Source organism: Apis cerana, linkage group LG6, assembly GCF_029169275.1.
Source record: "Apis cerana isolate GH-2021 linkage group LG6, AcerK_1.0, whole genome shotgun sequence".
Lineage (NCBI taxonomy): Eukaryota > Metazoa > Arthropoda > Insecta > Hymenoptera > Apidae > Apis > Apis cerana.
Genome location: NC_083857.1, coordinates 12,727,836 through 12,746,153, shown reverse-complemented (window position 1 = coordinate 12,746,153; position 18,318 = coordinate 12,727,836). Strand labels below are relative to the sequence as shown.

Below are 18,318 nucleotides of genomic sequence, written 5' to 3'. Positions count from 1 at the left end.
TCGTTTCTAACCTCGATACATGAGCAAAATTTACAATAATCAATTATAAATTTGTAATAACAGCTTTTTCTTTTAAACATAACTTTCATCTCCAGAAAATAAAAAGTTTAACAAAGAAATATTCACGCATTGAGAATATTCACGAAACACATTAGTTCAGAAATTTCCCGATCTGTAATCCTAGCGCTACGGTAGAAAGATAAAATCACGTGATACGTGAGAGGAATCACTTCTCCTTTCAAACGAAAATCTAATCTTTATTTGTCAAGTTGGATTTAATGTGTGGCTTCTATTGATATTTCGTGTTTATTTTTTTGTCTCCTGAGTGCAATACTATTTTTTTTTAACTACATGAACAAACAAATCTGAAGGAAACGAAAAATAAAGAAATATTTTTATCTAGTGTCTTGTTTATTCGGAACGAAATTGATACGAGGAAAAGCGATTATTTTTATTATGTCTGAAAGATATTCTTTAATATTTATCGAATATATAATAATAATAATCAAATACTTTTTCTATTACATATAAGATTTTATTTGTAAAACTTGTATAGGAAGAAGCGTAACTTTTTTTTTCATTTTTTCCTTCCAGATCATGATTGAACACTATTTATAATGCGCGATAAGATATGTGGTGTATGCGCGCCCAACACTCAAATCACGCGAAAACTTTCATCTCACGGAGAAAAATACTGCAGCGCCTTCGTCTCTTATTCTGTTTCTTTATTGCGGTCGATCAGAATTGAATAATGCAGAGGATGTTCTGCATTCAAAGGCGAATTCACCAAGAAACGATACTATCGTGGAGACGTGTGAGGATACGTTTGTGTCAGGCTGTCACTATTCTTGCGTATAAACAGTGTAGCGTGTGCTGCACAAAAATTTATGCACGAAAGACTTTGAATTCGTTTCGCCGGTTTAGTATTAACGCAGATTTATGCCGTTACGCGGCGCTCGTGAGAGAAATAGTCAGATATGAAATAATCAGATACAAAATAAAGATCGCGATCTATGTATTTGTAAGATCGCGTGTTAATTTTGGTAATAAAAGTTCTTGCATCGGATCACGGAATAATTTTTAATGTAAAAATTCACACTATATAACATTTGAAAATCGTTTTGAATCGTTTTTCGATTCGTCTTGAACAACGAAAATCGCTTATCTTTCTCTTTTTTTCTCTCTCTTTTTTTGCACTGTCGAATAAAATTGGCATTTCAGGTACGGAACAAGCACGCTGACAATCACGATTTCCCGTTTCGAGGCGACGAAACGAGCGAGCCAGCGCCGCGCTCTTTCTTTTGTCGTCATGGCGCAATCTACCGACAAGCCTGCCAAATCGACTCGTCGATTCGTCCGCGAAATCTCATTCCTTCTGCTAGCTGCATCGTGTGATCAGTAATAGTTTATTTATATTTATAGGGAAAGAAATTAATATAAAGAAATTATATAATTTGTGACCATGATTTTCCTATGAAATTCTCATTTTTTATTTATCCTTTTGAATTTATTTCTATTAAAACAGTTTTATATTTATTGCTGTTTACAACGTTTCATATTTTTTTTATCATGTTACATTAAACGTGAAAGTTGTTGAAATTCAGCTCGACGTAGAATCGTAAAAGATTAACGAAATTAAATTATTTGTTTGAAATCATATAAATATAAAATTACATTTGCATATAAATTCAATGCTTCAAAAGAAACATCAGTTTGCGAGTTTTTATCATTCGTTGAAGAAAATATCCATATCACAGCGTCGTTGACGTTGCAAATCAAAAGCAGACCACTTAACATGATATTACGTCAAAAAAGTGCTGCGAGCTTAATTTATGAATAATGAATAATCCCCATTTTCTGTGCTTCGTTTTAGGTTAGGTTAAGCGATTGAATTTGACGGATATTGGTATATGCGAAGCACATACACGTGACAAAGCTCTTGGTGAGAAGTTTTTTTTTCATTTTTTAATTTAATATTCAACCGTCACGGTAGATGGCACCTCTGTGTCTATCTCTTACGTTCTTTGCTCCGTGTTTAGTCGAACGTAATATTCGTTTCAATTCGTTACAGGACCATTGTCGGTTCGAAAATCGTCAGCGTTTCAAAGTCATCGATAGAGGGACGAGTAATGCGAGGAAAACGTTTCGAACGAGAGTTGGAGGACGCACTAACGAGAGGATTTAGTGGACCGTTTTTACTCGAGACATCCCTGTGAACGATTTTCTTTAAGCGTTCGTTAGAATCGGCTGCAGGTTAGACGACCTAAAGAGTACGTGTATATACGTGTATGTGTTCACGTAAATATTATAAGTGTACACGTTCACGTAAATATATATATAGACTCTTTTTTAAAATATTTACGAATGTTTCATCGTCGAAGAATTTTATCGATTTTTCAATGGTTGTAATTTGTGTGAAAGGATTTTCGATTTATCATTCCGGTTTTTCTAATCAGTTGATCGTTAACTGTGAACAGATGTTGGAAGAATTGGATGAATATAGACCATGAAATAGGAAGCGTGTTATTTGTGGATCCCGAACATCTATTTCCAGAATCTTAATGAATCAAGAAAAATTTCTTCCGTTACTTTACATATAATTTCTCACTGCTGTTACTTCTGTTATAATGGTACGTCTACTTTGTTTAAAATTTTTTTATAATCTTTTTTATAATATCCATATATCGAGCGATACGCTTTGCACAGAGATTGCATCTCCAAATAAAATTCATGTGATGGATTACAATGTTTGTTGTGCAACATTCTCGTTCGTAGGAAATATCAAGCGCAAAACCCATGCGAATATAGAAAATTACTCAGGCATGTCGGGGATTCGCGTACCGCAACGACGAGGAGGCTCTCTTTCTTAGACACGCCATATCCTTTAAAAAGGTACGTCGCCATTGTCAGACCGCATATGCGCGCCCTTCCGTAGCGAAAGGGTTGCTCTTTCGCGGAGACTGACTTGAAAGCGCCTTCGCTTTGCGTTCCCGTCGAGATTGAGACGTGAAACCATTTGAATTACTACGAATGCGCGATGGAAGTCACGGATCATTTCGAATGTTATTTCTTCGGTATAGTGACGTGAACTCGATACTCGTGTACAATATACGGATATTTTGATTCGATACAAAATATCGTTGCTTGGTGATACGGAGAGATATCGAAAGATTTGTACGAATTTTAAGAATTCGTTTTGAGATTCCTCGATATAAAACAGAAGGTTACGCAATGTAATCTATATCGATGCAATATTGTGCAATAATGTAAATTGACAAAATAATAATTCCATTTTAAAAAAGTATATTTTGGACAAATAAATACAATTAAAAAATATCTTTAATATACTTCACACTTTTAAATAGCACAAGATATTCGAATTCTTCGAATCCCTCCCTATTGATACACCAATCTGTTATCTTCGTTGCTAACAAGTCCTAAAATTATGCACATCAGCACCCGAAACTTCGAAACATCGTTCCGCAGCATCGGATCACGGAACCGATACACGATGGCAGCACGATATTGTCGAAGCCGGTCACGTTCGTGGCTGCTGTTCGCGACACGCGCGCCCCACCGACAAACGAGCGCGTCCAGAGAGAGAGATAGACAGAGCAGCCGAAAAAAAAGGACAAAGAAGCGTCATTCGATGGGAGAAGAGACGTTATTAGGAGACACGGACGAACGGAGCAGGTTGAACCGGGGAAAGGTCGGTCGCCTACGTGTCGAGATGAGAGGCAATGAGTTAAGAAAAAGATGGCGAAGAACAAAGACACTTGGGGTTAGGGTTTCCACCACAGCTATCTTTCTCTCTCTCTCTTATTCTGCGCTACACATACACTTTCTCTTTTTCCACTCGCTATCTCTGCCCTTCCACGACACGACTTAAAGCTTCGAAGGATCGACGCCGAAGTATATGTATCATCACCCGAAGTGGTAGGTTGCAAACTTTGCCACTATTCGATCATCCACCCTTCTTCTGGTTCCATGGTGGATGAGCACCGCCTGTCGCATTCTAACAATGCGAACAGCGTGGCGAAAAAGAAAGAGGGGGGGAAAAGCCGCGAGAACGAGTCCAGAGAAGGAAGGTGGTAGGGGCGATGCCAAAATGGGAGAAGGGGAGAATATTACGCCACGTGTGCCGGTAATAAGAACGCGCGCGCGTGACGATAATGCAAAAATACCTGGCCACCGACGACGTTTTTGTCCTCCTGTCTTCCCATGACTCGCGTTCCTTCGTTTTCTCGTTATCTTCACGCCTCCCACGACCACTCTTTCTTCCCTTCCTCCGACCACTTGATATTGCGTTGCTCTTTTCTTCGACCTATGATGCTGGAGCGTGTCTCATTTTTGCACGGTCGCGACGATTACAGCTTTGACGTAACTTACCGACAGCAGATACGATAGAAGAGAGAAAAGGAAAGGAGAAGGAAATTGAATTCTAATTTGGATAATTGTATTGGTGAAGATCGAAATGCGTTTGGATGATTTGGAAGAATTTTAAAAAAGGAATTTCAAGTTAGAATAGTTAAAATGAAAGGATTAAGAATAATTTGATAGAAACGCAATGAAAAAAAAATTAAAGTATATCAAAATTTATAATTCCATCTATTCTATTCCGAAAAATATCGTTCTGAATCTTACTATTAAATTTTTTTTCAAAAATATTCCGCTCGTATTTCATCGTTAATCACATTTACGTTGGAAAGCAGTTTCGAGGGGATGGCTGTGCCATTATTCACGGTTTCCTCGAACACGAATCGTTGCTCGTGCTCCTTTTCCAAAACCTCCAAGTGTCCCATTAGCCTGGAAATCCGGGAAGTCTCCGGTCAAGTACGGTTTACCGGAAACGGGGAAACAAAACGAGTTGAGCTTTGACGTTTCTGTTCGGCCCTCTTTTCACCGTTCGTCGTTGGTGAAAAACGATGAACCAGAAATGTTTTGAAGTTTGAAAACACGAATTCAAACACGAATAAATCCCGAATAAGAGATGCTTCGAAAGATGCTAATTTTAAACTTATTAATCAAAATAAATAAAAATTTCCAATTGTACACGGTATTTCCACCATTTAAAAAAAATTAACTTGTTCTAAATATTATTTTTACCTATATACCGAACCAAAAACCCATAAACTTAATAATTAAACTAAACTGTACAATATGATATAAAATATTCACCTAATAAAATACAATAACTTTCCATGACAAATTCTTTTTCCATTCGCCATATCGGCGTGCACCATTGCTGCAAAGTACCCAGAGCTCACTGAACTCTCGACTTCGGCCTTCAAAAGAATTCTTCGCGAGCAAATCGCTTGAAAACTCGTCGCGTAAAGACAATTGAGAAGAAGAAACGTCCCCTTCCGTCCCCCCGCTCCTCCTTTGTCTCAGGAAACTCGGCTCACCACGGACGGTCGGTCAGTGACGTAACGAAGAAAAATCTTGGAAGCGTACGGTGGAAGAGAACGACCAAAAGAGGTGGGGGAGAGGAAGGGAGGGGAAAGAGGAGGCAATAGCCGCAGCATCGAAGCGCGAGCCGTCATTATTTTGAGTGCGACACGGAGGACGAGCGGCGCCGAGCCGACGAGCCGAGAAATGCTCGAAAGGTCGGTGCTTTCTCTAACGACGATGATAATGCTGTGTTTGCAAGGCTCGCTCGTCCGCCCGGCTCGTCCCATTTCCGAGGAATAACAAATGCGGCCAGATCGTTACGCGGCACGCGACATTAACGCGCGCGATCCGTCCACAGCTGTCTTCAATGACCCGAAAACTTGTGAAGGAACTGGGGAGCATGGCCAACGTGACGAGTAATTGTTCAGTCATCCATTTCGTCTCCTGTTTCATCGCCTCTTCCTTCGAATTAGTTTTCTTCCTTTATCTTTCGTTTTATTTTCGTCTCTCTTTTTCTATTTTCTTCTTATTGCGCGCCATGTGTTTACGTTTGCGTATCTTGCTTCGAAGTTACGAATCTTTTTTGCGTTGTTTTTAACGTTGACATATTACATATTGAAACAAATCGAAAGAAAGGGGGATAAAATTCCGTTTGAATTTTTTGATTGCAAATAAATGTGTACGGTGAACACTGTGTGTGATACATTATGTAATCTTTTGTACAAGGATCTAAGATAAAAAAGGAATCCGTGAATTAAGTTTGTCCACGTTAACGTGGAAACATTCGTATCGACGCAATTACGGCGGACTAGTTGTTACGAGATAAATAATATTTGCTCTTCATACGAGTGGGTTCCAAGTACGGTGCACTTCAAGTAGCCACTTAGTCATGCTGCCAGTCCATTGTCTGACACGAAGTATCTCTTGTCGATCAGCCGCCTACTCGCCGTATAATAACGTTAATTTATCTTTTATCAACTTTCACGAACGGTTAAGAGCTTCTTACCGTATCCTATTCCGACATTATCGCCTCGCATCTTCGGCACAACAATACTTATTCCACTACCAAAGGGGCCATTTAGAACCATATTTCCTCACTTTTTCCCTTCTACTTTCTTCTTTTTAATCTTGCCACATTGTTATTTTCTATCTCGTTTTCCAACTATTCTTCTTGAAATTCCTCATTTCTTTCTTCTTCCCCCTTTTCATATCCACACTTCTACCATATTCGTTTTCTTTTCACTTCTCGTTTGTCCCTTTTCCTTTCACGCTTCATTTCTCACTATTCTACAATTCCTCCTCTCATCCTCTCTTTCTGTCATTTTACTAACACCTTTTTTCCCCTCTCTCTCACCATCTCCTTTTCACCAGACATTCTAGTTAAGAACTAAAAATTAATAAATCACGAGAGAGAAAAAAAAGCAAAAATGTCTTCGATCCATAGGTAAAGATGAACCTTTTCAATCATCGAATTCATAATTCATTAACAGACACGTCAAAAGTTTAAACTGAAAATCGCATATAATTAGCATATGATTTTAAAAGCACGCATCACTTGTCAGTAATATATATATATATGTATATATCACTCACATCGCGAAAATCACATCGATTTCGACAAAATGCATCACATCCTGCGAGTGATCTTTAGTACGAGTAATCACCGCACGTTAATGATTAACGTCGCCCCGTGTCACGCGCTCTCAAAACGAGTTCGAATTTATTAGGCTCGCGAGAAATCGTTGTGAACAACGTAATTAATGAACGTCACGTAGCCGGCCGACCAGTGAAATTAATTGATTCGATGCGACGCCCGTGTTTCTCGCTTTTTATCTCGGCTGGTGGCTATCATTAGCTTCTTGCCGACTAATTATTCAACGGGGCCCCCCTCTTAATAATTGTTCTGTAAACCGTGCGAAACGAGCGTTAACGATGCTTTTAACGATTTCGCTCGATTCGATTATACTCGAACGGGTGTTCGATAGAGAGAGAACATTATTGACACGACCGAGTGTTGAAATATAGGTTATGGTCGATTTGTGTTCTCATTGCTTGGAAGTAATAACTGAATTGAATACTGAAAAAATCTGTAGATTTCTTGAAACAATGTCATATTATCAATTATTACGTTCGAAACGAAATATTATTGAAAGATAGGTTATGATTGATTTATGTTCTCATTGAGGATACAACAATAAGGCGAAGAATATAAATTTTTCGAAGGGAAATGATTGATTTAATTGAATGAACGATATCGGGGAAAATATTCAAAGAATTAATTCGTATAAGACGTTCTTGTACAAGAAAATAACGAATGATCATCTTCGATTCGATCATTCCATTTAGCGATTCCACTTCCACTTCGATCCGTTTCTGGAAAAGCTGACCCGCGTTGTCCTGAGTCAACTGTGTGGGTCAGATAAATCTAATTTCAAGGGTCACGATTGTACCCTGCATTATATATGCTCTGTCTACAGACCGACCGCTCAAGTTGGCCGATATTTGGACGTGGTTCTATACGAGTGCTACGTCTTTCTTCCATCCAATTTTCTTAACGTCTCCTGACTCGTGGAAAAATTAGTGGCGACTCCTGTTGAATCTTCAAAGAACCAATTTACCGCAATTTGCGCTGCCTTCATTCGTAATTAAAACTTCCTCTTCCCCCGATTGTGTTTTCAGTTGCAAAATTTGTTTCTTAATTTAATTGATTAGAGCAGAAAAATATACAAGAACCACGAGGAAGAACATGTATAACATTAATAAGATGAACCTAATAGTTTCATTTATAAAATTATTAATTTAAATCTCCTAATGTTTTACTTTGAACAGAGTTATAATCTAATTTAATTTTGCTATCATAATTTTGATTTTCTCGTATCACGTATATACGTCACATGTACGATGCGCAAATTCGATGTATCGTTTGATAAAAACTACGTAAAAATTCGAATCCAATAATTAGGTCTGTGTGCCGAAGTAATGTTATTCGTTACTGCGCCTATAAGTGATATAAACTAATTTTACCACGACCGATAAGTATCAGAGTGATCACAGCTCCCTCTCTCCACCGCTTAATGAACTCGAAAATCACTCGATCGCGCAAGCTTTCGCTCGTCGACTTCCGACCACAGGACATAACCCTTGTTCCTCATTTAACGTTCTATATACGTATACTAGTCGCGTACTTATCTATTTATACATCGAGAGTGTCGTGCACCGTTCATTCAAGCCTGTGAGCTTGTATGTGCGTGCGCAATAAGAGAAAAGAGAAGAACTTGACAATTTAAAGGTTAAAATGCCGATCGTTCGTTGACGATGTTTCGTTCACGATATAACTGGCCTTTTTCAATGTGTCGTATCTAGAAAAGGAATAATGATCGTGCTTGTTGTTTGGTATAGTGATCGATAATTGTTGTTTTTGATAAGTGAAAATTGCAAGGCGTGCGTAGTTTTATTTATAAAACAAAATGACGGAAGTAATAGAGAAACGTTGAAAAGGGAGTATATTGAATTTTTAAATTCAAGTTTCTTTTTAAATTCTATAAAAATAAACTTACCATAAATGATTCGTATTGATAAAACGAATAAAAGAAATTCTGTGGGCTAAGCGTGTGCGCGAATCGTTTCTATTTATTGCTCTCAAACCGTGCAGGTGGACAAGATTTATGACAACAGGAAACCCGGGCTCGATCCGTTGCAAATCTATCCACCGGTAATATTTCATCCGAGCATGTACTTTACAGTTTTTTCCGGAACTTATCTCGGATATCGGAATAAGCTTCCTACCGATCGATGCCATTTCTTCCAGCCAGTGTGTTGCCAAACGACAAATAAGCAAATAATAGGCAGTCATCTCGTACGATGGAATAAAAAAAGAATGTTTATGCGCTTATTCCGCACAATTCACAATACAATATCAAAGACAACAACTTATATTTCTCTGTTATACATCTCTTACACAAATCTGTAACCTCTTATACATAAATAGATTCAATTTCAATCGAGTCGAAATTTTTATTACTTATAAAAAATTCTCTCCCCTCCCCCATAAAACGAAAATATTTAATTAAAATCAAACGGATTTAATTAAATCAATTCGTATTCGCCACGAAGCTCTCTTGCTGAAATGCGAAGACGTGATTCTAAATTTATAAAGATCGACGACGCGTCACCCGTAAAGGGTCACATACCATAGGAATGGAAGCTATAGTGGACGGGAATGGACGTTGGAAAACGGAGGACACTGGCGCGCCTCCTGGCGGAAGCACTATTTCAACGTAATTGTCGTCTCATCGTTCCCTTTCGTCCGTGCCGTCTCCGTGTACATACCGATTGCCGTTCGAGATCTTCGTTCGGTGTGGGCCACGCACACGATATTACTGCATAGTTACGTCCTCGACTGGTAGGACACCTAGGTAGCCAGACGAAATTAACCGTGGCCGCACGAGGAAAATGCCGGCAGGAAATGACGAGTACGAGTCTCGGGTATTTATCGACTTCCGGTGGCTAGCGTTCGCGTCGTTCATTTTCGTTTCAGTAATCGGTAAGCGGAGGAGGCAAATGGAATGGATTCGAGATTACGTCCAAGAGGGAGGGGGAGCTCGGTTCTTAGAGCGTGTATGTATTTTGGGACACGTTCGTTTTGCGAGCATATGAATCTGGTAAGTCAGGTGTGCCGGCTAACAGGAAACAGGGAGTTAGTGTTTCTTTTTGGTTATATATTGGGAATGAAGGAATGTTATATGGATAGTATGGAAATGTTCTCTTTTAGAAGCGCAGAGGGGAAAGTATGAGAGTACCGTCGGTTCAAAAGTCGGGTATCGTTCTCACGTTATGATTATAGCACTAGACGTTGCGTATATGTATCCGGAATAAAAATGGAATTGAAAATGAGAAATAAGAACACTTCGTAGCGATGTATTTATATCGAGAGAAGAGAATGTGAACTACTCGTAATCCCATCGTGCACACTCGCAAACAGAATTATTATTAAATCTATTATTTTCTCAAAACACGAACATACGATAATGTTGATCGTACCAATTCCACTTCTCGAGTCGAGTAAATAAACCGTACCGGTCGATAAAACGATCACACTCGTATCGAGTGGGGAGGGTGTGCGGAATACAGTTTCGAAAGGCATCGCGTGAGTCGCGGGTAACAATACAAATCGATCGGTAGGCGCAAACGATACAAGGACGATATCGACAAATTGGTCGGCCGCCCGTGGACGGATATATCCGACAGAGTTTGTTAGTCTCTCGCGCCCAATTTGTCACGCATCGCCACGACGTTTCCATGTGTACGCCATAACTCTTCGCCCTTATGTACATCCATATACACCTTTTGCCTCTCTCCAACTCCGTTTCCTTCTCTCTTTTTCTACCTCCCTAATCAATGCTATTTCCTATCATCCACTGTATCACCCTTCGAGTTAGAAAGTCAAGTAGAATTTATTTCAAGCCGAATTCCAGGGGATAAGAAACGACAAGAAGAAAAATACAAGCGACAAGAAGAAAAGGTTGGAAGGAAGGAAGGAAGGAAGGAAGGAAGGAAGGATCGTTTCTTTCTCGATGAATAAAGGAGTTTCGGTCGAGGAGTGGGTCGTCGTAGGTGTTTAATCGAAGGGTGAGAGTCGAGATAGAGAAGCAAAGAGGGTGGAGGATCGTGAAAATGGACGTGGTTTATCTCGCACCTGAGCCTCTTCTAATTAAGAGGAAGTTATATATTCTGAGGTTCTTCACGTTGGAAATTGACGACCAGGTTCGTTTCTTCAGTCCTTGATCGAACGATTGGGAACAATTTCAAGTAGGAATAAAGGAATTCCCTTTAAGGAAAATCGTGTAACGAATCATGTTACTGTTCATCGAAAAACATATCTTTTGTTTAGTTTTTCGATATGAAAAATGTTAAAAAAAAAAAAAACACTGACCCAAATAATATAAACAAACGTTTCAAAATTTACACGTTAACAATCATTTAAGTGAATTATTTTTCAATCCTTTGATACTCGGCAAAATTTTATCTATTATTTGAAAGTATGATAAATCACGAAATTGAATTTTTGAAAAAATAAAAAGCTTCGTCGCTGTTTTCTTTCGTTGATTTTTTTTTTTCGCCGCAGTGAATCGCCACGGGAAAGTGGCGCGAAATTCCATTCTCGCGATATTAATTATGAACAACCGCGACACAGATTACAGGGAAGCTTAGCAAATTACCGGCCGTTCAAAAGGAGGGGCGCACTATCCGGTCGGCATACACACGCTTTTAGATTTTTTACGTGGCAAAAATTACAATGTTGCGTAACAGCAGTTTGGCACGCCAAAAAACTTGTCGTTTCGCTTCAACATAGATTTTAAGAGCCGCGCCAGGTGCGATGAAAAGCTTTATAACTGCGAGTCACGCTAATTTTCCCCACTACCACGATCATTGCTCTGTCCTTCTCCCTCCTACAAGCAAAGATCACCATCTACTCCCATGGTAAACAATAATGCGTATTCCCTATTTTTTGGGGGAAGCGCAAATAGAATACAGAATGGTGTGCTATAGTTTGTTTAATCAATCACCATTAGAGAGAATATTACATGGGGCAGCGAAGCGTGTAACGTAGTCATGGTCCTCTGTTTGTAAACACAAAATGCAAATACAATAGCATAACAATCGAGGAACGCATTATCGCTCGGTCAATCCACTTGTCCCGTGCTGCCTTATCGACAATGCTAGAATATAAACACAATTAACGACCAATGTAATCTAGTTAAGTGTTTTGTAAAAATGAAGTTCTGTCGTTTTGGAAGGAGAAATATGGAACGAGGTTTTCACTGTATTTTTTAAGAATGAAGGATATTGTCATTGAACGTTATAAATGTGCATATAATGTGTACTTTTGTTTTTCTCCCTTAAATATGCTTCCGGCGCTTTTTTAGCTTTATCGAACATTTGTATTTTTCAACCATGATTATGCACATTTTTTTTTTATCCTTTTCACATTTGATAATAAGTTTATTGTCCTTTTTTATCTCACTTTACCTCTGTTTTATACCTTAAAGATAATGTTTATACATTTTTTTCTTTAGAGATTAATTTACATTTATGACGAAATAGAATAATGTATAAAAAGTATAAATCCTATTTTATCCTATAGAAACAAAGAAGTCTTTTTTACTTTTTTATATCGTATTACTTTTATTGCTAATTCAAAAATCTATATAAAATCCCGGTTACTATTCAAATATAATTCGTCATACTAAAATCTTTTTATTTCAGCCCGTGATCCTCACGAAATTAAAAAAAACTTTATCCTCTTATCGTCTATCCATTGTTATTAAACTTCTACACAATCCTTCGTTATTACAATTTTTTCGATTTACTGAATGTAAATAAAAAAAAGTAAATACAAAATAAATAATAAAATTATATTCGATAATTATACTTGAAAGAATCACATTTCGCTTACGCCATCTTATTTACTTTTAATTCCACATCGTATTAAATATTATTTAATGTATTAAAAAATAAAATAAGATACCTATAATAAGATACGATTATTGAATATTAAGGCAAACTTTCATTAATCCGTTTTCACGAAGTGACACATTCATTACACATTCTTTTAATCTCTTTACGTCATGTTGAATAATCATTCTCGATCGCAGCAAACGCGATAACCCAGTAAAGGGTAACGTTGCACGTCGAAAGCAACGACAAAAGCGCGCTCTTGTGCGAACGGTATTAGTCGTATTGTGCGAATCGGCGAGGCAACATCCATTCCTCTATACGTCAATCCCTCGAGAGAATATTAGACGCGGGGAGCCTCTGGTTAAAGCTTGTCGCACAAAGACCCGTTGGATCCGTCATGAATGCCAATAGACATTTAGATAACGGTCTCAATAGGAATTCGAGTAAATCCGGGGATGAGAGGAGGGGAGGGGAGGGGGCAGATTAGTCGAGGCTCGTGTCATCGTTTCCACGAAGATTAGTCGCCGCGATAAGATGTCGCTCCTGTTCGTCATACATAGAGTACAAAGCCAGAAAGAATGTATTCAGAAGATACGTGAATTTTATTTGTTGTTTCTTATAGATCCAATATATGATTCTATGTGTATAAAACAACATGTATATTATGTAAAAAACTCTTAGGAACATGTATAATCATTTATATATAACAGTTTTGTATACGACTTCGATAAAAATGTGATATATTTTGTTAAAAAGCAGAGAATGAAAACGAAACGTGATACGTGAAAGGGGAACATACGTCTCTGTGCAAGTTCGAAAAAACATTTCAGAAACCAGTGAGAGGAAGGTAATTAAGTCCACGAGACGTCTCGTTAAGATCGCTGATGAAGACGTTTGTCCGTGTTGCTTTGGCGGAGAACTTTGAACTTTGGTGGAAAAGGCGACGATGTTTTTATGTTTCCGTCTCCCATTCTCCCATCTCATTTCAACTCTCTATGCTCCGCGTCGACGACGATAATTTAAACCAACGGCCTCATGCTTGCGAGTACTGCCGATAAAGAAGAATTCGGCAAGTTCGAGTGGAAATATTTCGAGCGCCCCGCGAGTCAGCAGGCTGAACGAAATAATTCTGCGAGAATTACGCGATCGTTCTGCATCGTCGAACAATTCTCTGTTCTCCGAGGATTTCAGAAAATAAAGAGGTTTACGAGCGAAGAAAACATGTTGCTTTGAAAAAGAGATAACTTTGAATTTTGGGATTTTTTATTTTGAGATTATTGCACATTTTATTTACATTTTATTGATAATCGAAGGATTAAAAGTGAGGTTAAGAAAATGAGATTATTTTTGATTATTTTGATTATTATTTTGATATGTATCAAATCGATCTTATTTTGTTCTATATACAGGATGCTTCAAAATTCACGGTACAAATGGAATCAGAGAGATCTTATGACTCGAAATTCATCTTTCTCGGGAATCCAAGAATTCCTTTATTCGAAATCCTGTTGCTCATCAAAAGAGATGTATTTATTTTCACGCGAGTCGAACACGAGGGAGGAAGCAGTCTATCTAGGTGGCGCGACTGTATCTCGGAAAGATAACAAGGCGACGTATCAGGATCATTCGTAAAGCTGTCGCTCGGGCGATATATCAGTATCCTTTTTGGTCGTTACGGTGACACACCCCTTCACATGGAGAGACCCTTGAATGGAGCAAGTGTCGACGCGTTAAACGACGACGCGTGCAGAACGGCAATACGAGGAATATTTTTCGACGCAACTGTACCCTCGTTAGTTAACGAGCATTCATCATCGTATTGTTGTCGTTAGCCGCGGTCTTCACGGTTATTCGAGCCGCCCCATCGAAATCACAATGTGACCAGATGCAGACACCGGGTACAAATAAATTTTCCTCATTGAATGCATATTCTTGACGATTCGCTCGTTTTCCAACAAATTTAAATTTTTCAGTGTTCAGTGTTCGGTATCGAATGAGAATTGAATTTTACATTGGGATGAAGGTTAGGTTAGTAGAATTTATGGCGCGCTGAAAGAAAATATTATGGAGAAAAAATTTAATTCTTGGTAATAATGTACACTTAATTCATCTTCTTTAAGTCATTTAATGTAATTTATATTTACGACCACTTTCTATTGATTTATTCGTCTATTAATCTACAAAAGAGTTGGACAATTTAAATTTAATCGAAATCGGTTACATTAAAATAAAGTAACCTAATATCTTAGATTACTAGACGCTTGAATTACGACATCACAACGGGTCAACAATTCCCTCGACGAAAAAAACCTATTTTCTCAACTCGACACCCAACGGACGAGAATTTGAAACGAGGCTCGAGACAATGTCGAGTTACGTTTGCAACCTGTTCTTGGACTGATTCAACTTAGAAAGTTAGCTTGCTTTCCCATGGCAAGAAAGTAAGTTACGAAGGGATGAGGGAGGGAAGCTCGTGAAAAGGAAGGTGAGACTTTCGTGGGGCTGTTGGCTCGCGATGAGATATATATTTGCAGTTTTCGAAAGAAACTTTTTTATTTGCTGACACAATAAATATTTGACTTAAGCCAGGCAGCAGCCTGAATGGATTCTTTCATTCTTAACGAGCATGGCTCTCGATCTGCTACCTTCCTTCAGGTAATCTCTTATTACAGTTCCTTTTTTAAACCAATTATTAGTTCATTTTTCCTTTACGTTTAATAATATTAAATCAGAGGTGTTCAAATTCTCTGTTATCACATACACATACACACACACACGAAAATACATCGAAATTTTTCGTGATGTTTTCGATTCAATGAAAGCTTAGAATAAGCTCGCGAGTCATAGGAAATCGTGGGGAGTCTCGCTATTCTTTCTGGGTCGCTTTTAAATTCGGATTTTCCTGTATCCCGGTCTGGCCTACTTCGCTCCCGGATACCATTCTGCATGTAACTGGATGGAATGTTCGTCGAAAATAGCGAAACACAGAGAGATCGAGAGATAGAGATAGAGAAGTAGAGAGGAGGGGAGAGGGAGAAAGAGATAAACCCTGTTCCAGGACTTCAAAGCGTTCCAGTTGGCGAATAATGACATATATACAATATGAAACCGATGCTGCGTGATCGTATTTCAGTCCTTGCCCCCCCCCCCTTCCTTTCTAGAGTATCAAGAATCTACGCGAGATGTCGCTCTGTATTTTTTTAAGAATAAAAGAAAGAGCGATGAATCGAGTCGTGATATTATCTCATCTTAATCTCATATATCGATTTTAAGACGAATCAAGATGGATTTAGATATTTTTTATATAGGCACAAATAAATAAAATACATAATATAAAATGTTTGTTTTATTGTTTATTTTGATAGATTTTGATTTATTGGCATAGAAAAAAGAATTCGGGGAATATTCGATATTAAATGTTTATATAAATAATTTATATTTTACGTTAAAAGTATTGCAGAAAATCTTCTCAATTTATATTAGTTTCTTTCAATATTGTTATTTAGCGAAAATATCTCTCAAATATTGGTTACTTAATTTGAATGGATGATCCAATTATTTCAAATGGCTTATTATTGGAGATGAATACGTTAAATGCAAATTTGCACATCATTTGAATTGATTAGCAAGCAAATTTTATAGACTAGAGTGGAAAATTAAAATTAGAGATAAATTAAATCGTATAAAAGCATACTTTGTCAAAATAAAAAATATTATATTTATCATAAAATTTAATAAGGAAAAAAAAAATATAGATTTTTGCTTAAATAATTTTAAAATTGTTCGTAACAACATATATCAAATCCATAAATTATACTTTCATCATTTGATCAATTTAAAAAAGAGGAATCTTAAAAAATTTCTATTAACTCGTGAATTTTTCAATTCCAGAAAACAATAAATAATATCGCCTACTCTATATCTCTCTTTGAACTCGCATTCACGAATGATGTAAAAAAATCAATTCCAAAACAGCATAAAAATATCGTCTTAAACGGATAATATTTATCCAGGAGCGGAGACGCAAAAGCATGTCTAGTATCAAGGGGAAGAAAACGACGAAGAGGATTTTTATTTCAATCGTTCGAGCTTCCACCAAACCCCTCTCCGCTGCTGTCAGGATACCAGCGCTATTTTTCCAACTTGTTTTGGACCGTGTTCCAGGTATACGGTCGATGGCCGGCCTCGACGGCTGGGGAAACGTCGAACAGATTGACCTAGTTCAACGCCGGCTAATACTCACAGATAATGCGAGAATTTTCTCATTTCTGCGACTCTTTTGCTTCAGATAAGGAAAGAGAGTTGTATCTTTGTAATTTCTGTCGTCTTTAACCAGAATACCGACCGAGCAAACTTTTTCATTACCAATTATCGTTGTGTTGGCCTCATCATCCGTTCGACAGCGCCATCTGTGTTCATCTGTTTCCAAGAAAACGATTGATCTCCGCACTAAAATTATTAAATCTTGAAAATCTTCTTGATTTAATATTTAATGATTCGAAAAAATTTAATGATGTTGAGAAGTTGGAATTTAATTTCTGATAAGTAATGGTTATATATTATACTACACGTAATTGCATGACATCGACGCTATCATTCGCATTTTCGCACTCAGACGATTCTAATTTGCGTAATTATCGTTCAGAGGATAGGAATTTGCGCAATTACAACCATGGAGAAACCACTAGTGGGCTTTCCCGCTTGAATTCTATGCTTGCAATTTCTTCTATCTCCTCTTGTTTTCTTAGAATACACGATGAAAATAAATCAAACTTTAGAATTCAATGGAATTTCTTTTAAAAGGAAAAATTGTCTAACGAAGGCATAGCTTAGATACGTATTCAATAATTTATCCCTACTTCGACGAAACAAAAATTTTTAAGACGCATATAAAAGAAAAAGACAAAATTCACCTCTTCTTTTCCTTCTTCTTACAAAAGAATTTTTTTCAACAAAAATCCTAACTATTAATATCGTTGTTGATTGCATCTTACAAGATCACAATTTGTAGAGTGTCATCCATTCATGTCGTTAATATCTGGATGATCACTTCTGATCGAGATTACTGCACGAATTATCGCAACTGCTCTGATCACAAGTTGCGAAAGCTGCAGCGCGGCTGAGGTCGCAATTCGCATGATCGTCGCCAAGTGCGGCTCGTAGGCTCGCAATTATCGCGATTGCAGTTTAACCAAGATCGAAACTCGCGCACGATTGCAACTATTCCGATAATAACTCGAAGAATCGCAACTATCGAGATCACTGTCGGATCGTGAGAACAAATTTTTGGGATTACTGAATTGAGAATATTGAATATTAAACGTCGATTGATAGCACGAAATTAATAATGTGATATTTATTAATATTTATTTTAATATTTAACGTGATGTTACTATTTCATTAAATTTATTTAAATGTATAAATTAATCGAAAAATTAGGTAATAACGGTTATAACTGATTCATTGCTG

General features: G+C 37.6%; 1 protein-coding gene and 2 long non-coding RNA genes across 11 annotated transcripts in view; 1 reads left to right on the top strand and 2 right to left on the bottom strand.

The window, feature by feature from the left end:
- The window catches only part of LOC107993946 (teneurin-a), a 628,759-nt gene that overhangs the window by 46,632 nt on the left and 563,809 nt on the right, over positions 1–18,318 (bottom strand). The window lies entirely within an intron of this gene.
- Positions 1,850–3,368, top strand: LOC107994122 (uncharacterized). Of its 2 annotated transcripts, none has more exons than XR_009830230.1 (3): positions 1,850–2,270; positions 2,478–2,630; positions 2,776–3,368. It is a non-coding gene; the product is annotated as an uncharacterized LOC107994122 (long non-coding RNA). The 2 variants fall into 2 exon arrangements; XR_009830229.1 differs by having other exon boundaries at positions 1,851–2,253.
- Positions 3,287–7,433, bottom strand: LOC133666282 (uncharacterized). Its single transcript, XR_009830232.1, has 2 exons — positions 5,179–7,433; positions 3,287–4,806 (listed from the first exon to the last, which is right to left on the bottom strand). It is a non-coding gene; the product is annotated as an uncharacterized LOC133666282 (long non-coding RNA).